The sequence below is a fragment of the Dipodomys merriami genome, unplaced genomic scaffold, assembly GCF_024711535.1.
Source record: "Dipodomys merriami isolate MVZ:Mamm:240054 unplaced genomic scaffold, mDipMer1.0.p SCAF_99, whole genome shotgun sequence".
NCBI classification, from domain to species: Eukaryota; Metazoa; Chordata; class Mammalia; order Rodentia; family Heteromyidae; genus Dipodomys; species Dipodomys merriami.
This window is the reverse complement of record NW_027206612.1, coordinates 1,291,307-1,298,158: the sequence shown is the minus strand read 5'-3', so window position 1 is coordinate 1,298,158 and position 6,852 is coordinate 1,291,307. Positions and strand designations below refer to the sequence as shown.

General features: G+C 42.8%; 1 long non-coding RNA gene across 1 annotated transcript; it reads right to left on the bottom strand.

Moving 5' to 3' along the window:
• Positions 1–1,261: 1,261 nt before the first annotated feature.
• LOC138822121 (uncharacterized) lies at positions 1,262–6,206 on the bottom strand. Its single transcript, XR_011370363.1, has 3 exons — positions 6,083–6,206; positions 1,882–2,145; positions 1,262–1,435 (listed from the first exon to the last, which is right to left on the bottom strand). It is a non-coding gene; the product is annotated as an uncharacterized lncRNA (long non-coding RNA).
• Between the last annotated feature and the right edge of the window lie 646 nt (positions 6,207–6,852).

The window sequence follows — 6,852 nt, the reverse complement described above, 5'->3', positions numbered from 1 at the left end:
GAGGAAAAGAACCTGTAAAATGTTAACCAAGGCTAGCAGCCAGGTGGAGGAGTTATTTTCTCTTTAATTTGTCTTTCAATTAGAAATTAGCATATTACATCTCATTTCATATAGTTTAGGTCAGACACCTCCCCCTGGTGGCTCAGTCCTGCCAGGACCTGTGCCCTGCTTTAGAGGTGGGCCACCGGACAGGGCTGGGTTGTTTAGCCATCTTGCTCTGTTTGTCCCCAGTCAGCCTGTTAGAAGTCAAGATGTAACCTTGATGATGATGCAATTACAAACAGAAAGAGAGGTCTACTTTTAGACATGGAATTAATTTCTTCAGGGAAGGTAAGTGTTCCCAAATGACAAATACCTTGACATGCCATTACTTCTGTTTTACTATGTATATTGCATGGTATTTGAATGACAAAACTGTGTACTTGTGTAACATATTTAAGAGAAGAAAAGGATAAAATGATCTATATTGTGAATATATAAAGAGTATAAGTCAATAAAGAAGATACCTACAAGCTAATTGAAAAGTAAGTAAGACATGATACACAGGGAAGAAATGTTAGAGCCAATCGACACATAGAAAGAATCTTATGATTCTCTAAAACGCAAATCTAAACACATAACAGATTACATGTTTAAAAGTATATGGGAAATAGACACTAGTATATAACTTAGGTGGGAATGTGATTGGTAAAACATGTGTAGGTGTTCATTATAAATTGGAATGATCTCACCTAGCAATTTTATTTCTAGGAAATCTTTTCAAAGAACATTGCTAAAGGTTATAGTTTTATCTGTAAAGTTGCTCGGTCAAATTTACAATCATGAAAAACTATTAAACGTCCATCATGGGGGCATGGTAAAAATAATTATGGAGCAACTCAGCATGGTCAAGTACAGCCAGGCAGCCATGGAATGAGGTGTAACACAGATATGGAATCCATGCTCATATTATTAGGACAAAAGCAGAATGCAGGGAAAGAATGTTTAACATGATCCTGTGGGTACTGTGAAAGATGCTTGTAAACGTGTTTGCGTGTTTGCCAAGGCACGCGTTAAGATAAAATAGGCTTGGCTTGGTAGTATGGTGAAAGAGGGATCTGTTCTTGGCCTACTCCACATATGACAGACACAATTGTGGCAGAATCTGTTAGAGATCGTTACTTATGTAATAGACTCAAAAGAAGAAGGAACAAAGATTAAGTGACTTTGTTAAGGTTAGACATGGGGTAGAGTATGCCATCAAGGACTGACCACAAGAAGTCAAGGGCAGGTTTCCTCAGAGGTGATGGAGCCATTTCATAGAATAATGTCTTTCCTTTTATTTGCTTCTTTCTCTTTCTCCTTCCTCTCCTCCCACTTCCTCTTCCTTGTCTTCTTTGTCTGCATCTTCCTATTTTCTTCCCATGACATAGAGCACGACCCCAGCAATCCAACACTAAGATATGCATTAAGGAATAATGATGTATGGTGACTTCCTTTGTACTACTTATAAGTAGCACAGAGAAGGAATGGCTTCTTAATTTACAATTCACACAGTTTTTTTAAGGAGCTAAAGAAACGACATGGAAACTCCTGGGAAGATCTTCATGACATTCTGAGAAGAGAGATCCGCCTTGTGCAGCTGTCGTAACAAAGTAGCACAAATGTGTGGCTTGGGAGGAAGGAAGCATATTTGACAGTTCCAGCACCTGCAGGGCTGAGCTCCCTCTGAAGGTGCCAGAGCACAATCAGCCCTGCCCCTTCCCACAGCTAGCAGTGGGCCACATCCTGCTAGCTGCATCCTTCCATCCTCCGCCTCCATCTTTGAGTGGCCCTATCCTCTGTGTGTATGTTATTTTCTGTCACCACCCTCCTGAATAACCATGGATCTTACCATCTTACCTTAAGATCCACGCCTCATTTACATCTGTGAAGACTCCAATCCACGTAAATCCATGTAAGTACCATGATCAGAGGGCTACAACATGGGCATATCTCCTAGGGACAGCGCCCTCTTCAGTGTGGATGGTGTCGAATCAGTAACCACACAAGGGTGGCAGTCAGTCCTCACAGAGCTGGTTGGTGGTGTGCGTGGTGTGCTGCTGCTGGCATACCAAGCAAATGCTTCCTTTTTCAGTCTGTGGTACATATATTCTCCCTAGAACTCTATCAGAAAAAAAAACAAGTTTAATTCATTATTGAATAAAACACCAACCTGAAAAGTAAAGAAACACTTAGTTTCAATCTTCTTTACACAATGTGCTTTACAACTTTTTAATTGGAATTGGAGAATAGCCTCTCGTAGAAATCCTGTAGAAGGAACGATATAGTGCCATTTATAAAGAAATAGGAAGACTTGGAAAGGATGAGATTGACAGCACTAAGTCAGGGCCACAGAGACAAAGACTTCCCTCATATATGGAAACTAGAATTAGCCTATGAAACTATAAGTAAACACACTGGCTGGTATGCAAGTGGCTACAAACGTATTATTGGAAACATGATAGATTAAAGGAGAACTCAAATATTCTAATTCCTTAGAAAGGCAAAGTAAGAGCTCAACAAGGCAAACACCAGGAAGTCTGTGAGGTGAGGCCCAGGGAAGACGGGTTGCAGAAAGAAGGAGGATGGGAGAAATGCAGTATCCTACAAAATTAAGAGAGGTAAAGGAAGGAGTGAGTAGGGAGGGATGGGTGAGAATGTTGAAAGAGATGACATTGATCAAGATGTATTGTATTCATAAACTGCTTTATTAAACAACTCCGTTGTACAATTATTTAAAGATGATGTTGATAATGATGATGAAAGACGAGGAAGAGGAGGAGGAAGGTGAAGAGGAGGAAGAGAAGGAGGAGGAAGAAAAGGAAGAGGATGAGAAGGAGGAGGAGGAGGGGGTGAGGCGGAGGAAGGAAGCTGTCAAAAAAAAGAAAGAGAGCAAACCTCTTAGGCACTCTGCCTGTGGACAAAGCTTCGGGGACACATTTCCACCTGTGGCTGGGATGGATTTATGGGGATACTGGGAGAAAAACAGGCATACTTTCCAATGACCTTTTCCTGATTTGGGGAAGGGCAAAAGGCCACAGGGAGACCACAGGACGTGTGTCAGTCCAGCTGAGTGCTGCTTCTGCCATGTATACCCTTGTTTGACACAAAACTCAATTCTCTCCTTCCTGTTGGCTGAGCTTCCAAGAACTTGCAGTCGTGGACTCGGCTTCAGATCTTCCTATACACTATAAAGTGCGCAGGATACTCAAGTAATTCAATACTTACAGACCTTTTCTCCTCCTATTCACACGTGGACTGCGTTCCTGGCTATCTAGCTATGGTCCTGGGCTTCCCCTTTATACTGCAGCCTCTGATTCTAGCCATTTGGATACATTCTGCTCACTCAAATGGTATGCTTTTCTTGTAAAGCACAAAAAATCTAGGAGTACTCAGAATTCAAAGATACTTATTGTAAGCAACTACCTTCATTTTGTTCTATGTATTTGTGTGTGTGTGTGTGTGTGTGTGTGTGTGTGTGTGTGTGTGTGTGTGTGCCAGTCCTGAACTCAGAGCCTGAACACTGTCCCTGAGTTTGGGGGATAGGTTTTGTGTGTGTGTGTGTGTGTGTGTGTGTGTGTGTGTGTGTGTGTGTGTGTGTGTGTGTGTGTGCCAGTCCTGAACTCAGAGCCTGAACACTGTCCCTGAGTTTGGGGGATAGGTTTTGTGTGTGTGTGTGTGTGTGTGTGTGTGTGTGTGTGTGTGTGTGTGTGTGCCAGTCCTGAACTCAGAGCCTGAACACTGTCCCTGAGTTTGGGGGATAGGTTTTGTGTGTGTGTGTGTGTGTGTGTGTGTGTGTGTGTGTGTGTGTGTGTGTGTGTGTGTGTGCCAGTCCTGAACTCAGAGCCTGAACACTGTCCCTGAGTTTGGGGGATAGGTTTTGTGTGTGTGTGTGTGTGTGTGTGTGTGTGTGTGTGTGTGTGTGTGTGTGTGTGTGTGTGCCAGTCCTGAACTCAGAGCCTGAACACTGTCCCTGAGTTTGGGGGATAGGTTTTGTGTGTGTGTGTGTGTGTGTGTGTGTGTGTGTGTGTGTGCCAGTCCTGAACTCAGAGCCTGAACACTGTCCCTGAGTTTGGGGGATAGGTTTTGTGTGTGTGTGTGTGTGTGTGTGTGTGTGTGTGTGTGTGTGTGTGCCAGTCCTGAACTCAGAGCCTGAACACTGTCCCTGAGTTTGGGGGATAGGTTTTGTGTGTGTGTGTGTGTGTGTGTGTGTGTGTGTGTGTGTGTGTGCCAGTCCTGAACTCAGAGCCTGAACACTGTCCCTGAGTTTGGGGGATAGGTTTTGTGTGTGTGTGTGTGTGTGTGTGTGTGTGTGTGTGTGTGTGTGTGTGTGTGTGTGTGTGTGTGTGTGCCAGTCCTGAACTCAGAGCCTGAACACTGTCCCTGAGTTTGGGGGATAGGTTTTGTGTGTGTGTGTGTGTGTGTGTGTGTGTGTGCCAGTCCTGAACTCAGAGCCTGAACACTGTCCCTGAGTTTGGGGGATAGGTTTTGTTCACGGCTAGCAGTCGACCCCTTGAGCCAGAGGGTTACTTCTGGATTTTTGGTGGTTAGTTGGAGATAAAGTCTCACAAACTTTCCTGATGGGGTTGGCTTTGAAAGGCAGTCCTCAGATCTCAGCCTCCTAATTAGCTAGAATTACAGGCATGAGCCATTGGCGCCCAGCTACTACCTTTTTCCTTTCAGGTAACTTTCAGGATCCCTTTATCAAGATCTAAAGTGTCCCAGCAATACCACACTGTATGGTTGTGTTTTCCTCAGTTTCAAAACTACAGTCCTCTGAGAGTTCCTCTCCTGGTATTTCACAGATCTCCTCTCCTTTTCTTTGATTTCCCTGTGAACCTTATTATTTAGATGATGTATCCTACGAGTTGAACCTCTGATCTTATTAATGTTTTTCCTTATCTGTCTCCATTTTTGTTCAGTTTTTTGCACTTGGTTTTCCATTTCTTCTTCTGAATTGGCTAAGTTTTTTCTCTAAAGAACTCTGTCAATTTTTCCGCAATGGCTCGCATGTGTAGGAACAGAGCAGGAAGACAGTTTGAGAGAATAAGCTCCACCTCTCCTCCTGCAAAAAGTTCTTTTGTGGTTGACAGTGGAGCTCCTCAGACCTTGGCTGATGTTCCAGGAGTTACGTACTTACTGCCAATCTCCCGTGTTGAACAGTACGGTTTTGAAACTAAACCATTACATGTGCCACTATCCATGGTGTCTGCTTGCTCATTCATACGTTTAGCTGAAGCTGGTCCCAGAACCTGACACGCTCCTCCTGAGTGTCTGACCTCAAGCACAGACTGGAAATTTCATTTGTCATACATTGACCAAACTTCTTTGATGGTATTTGTGGCAAATGCCCCAGCTCCTTTGTCAAAGAGAAAGAGGAGGCTACAATGCTTGATAAGAAATGTACTCATTATTTTGCCCATCTAATTGTAACCCCTCTGTACAGTATTTTCACAATAAAAAATAAATAAAAATTTAAAAAATAAAATATGAATAAAAAGAAAGAGATCAAGAATGTGAGGTCTAGAAAACCCCAGTTACCTTCTTCTGCCTTATATTAAGAAAAGCTGGACAGACCACAAAAAAGTCCCCTTAAAGCCCATAGTCTTGTAGCAGCATAGAGCAGTTAGCAGAACTGTGGTCAGACAAACATGGAATGCCAGACTGTGTCCTGAATTCCAGACCTATGTTTGTCAGGCTCAGGATCTGGTCACCTGGCTGAACAGAGAAAAATAAATCAGTATGACTCATGGAACCATTTTGGTTCACCCTCCAGAGTCTGTGGCCTGTACTGTCCTGTCTACTCCTTGATCTGAACCATTGTCAGAGGTCATTAGAGGGCACACAGCAGTGGTCTTCATCAAAGAGTAAGTTGATCACTGGAGCATACCAGGAGAGCCTCGGTGACTTGCCCTCATCCCCTACATCCCCCCACGTGTACAGCCTCCACTCTGTCCTTAATTGAAAGATAATGATGGAGGATTTATGGAAAAGACTGCACTTGATACAGTGAAGAAAACCAAAGAAAACAAGGAGATATTTTTTGACGATCACACCTCACCTCTTTCTATTCTTGAGACCTCATTTCAGTGGCTCTGCCCCTCATTTTGTATGACTCTTGCCGGAGTAAAAGCTGAGAATTGGCATTGCAGATTAGTCAAGATGATAGCTCCCTGTAGACACGAAAGCCTCCTTTATTGGAAGAAATAAAAGGAAAACGACCCAAAATCACAACCCCAGAATTATCACCTTATTCAAAAGCTATAAAGCAGCACCCGCTATCTGTGAAATTCATGCATACTTAAAAATTCAATAATGACTGTGTCACGAATACTAACTTCAAAAATGATCAGACTTATGTATAATGAATACATTTTTTTATAAAAGAGAAAATATAAATGTCACTCTTCTGCAGTAGATTAGGGATTTATTCCTATCAGAGATTTTCAGAGCATTCATAGCTCATTCTACTGCTGTGGTCTGTCCTAATTTTTAGATAAAAGTATGTGTGTGCATGGTCACCATACCTTCAAAAACTGAAGATATCTTTACTGGGGAGCAGAAAGCAGCCCTATCAATAAGGAAGGCATCTATATTGTCACTTTCGTTCATATAGGAAAGAGAAAGAAGCCTGGGAGACAAAATGCTCACTTGGGACTTTCCCCTGGAGTTAGAGAAGGGACAGACCCAGAATTTTCTGCTGGCCAGCTTCATTTTCTGCACCCAAGTATATCCTCCCTCGAAATGAGCTGATATAACCATAAAATGAGGGATTAATTTGGAATATCAGAATGGATAGGAGGATAGGATGCCCTGTCCTCACGTCCAGCA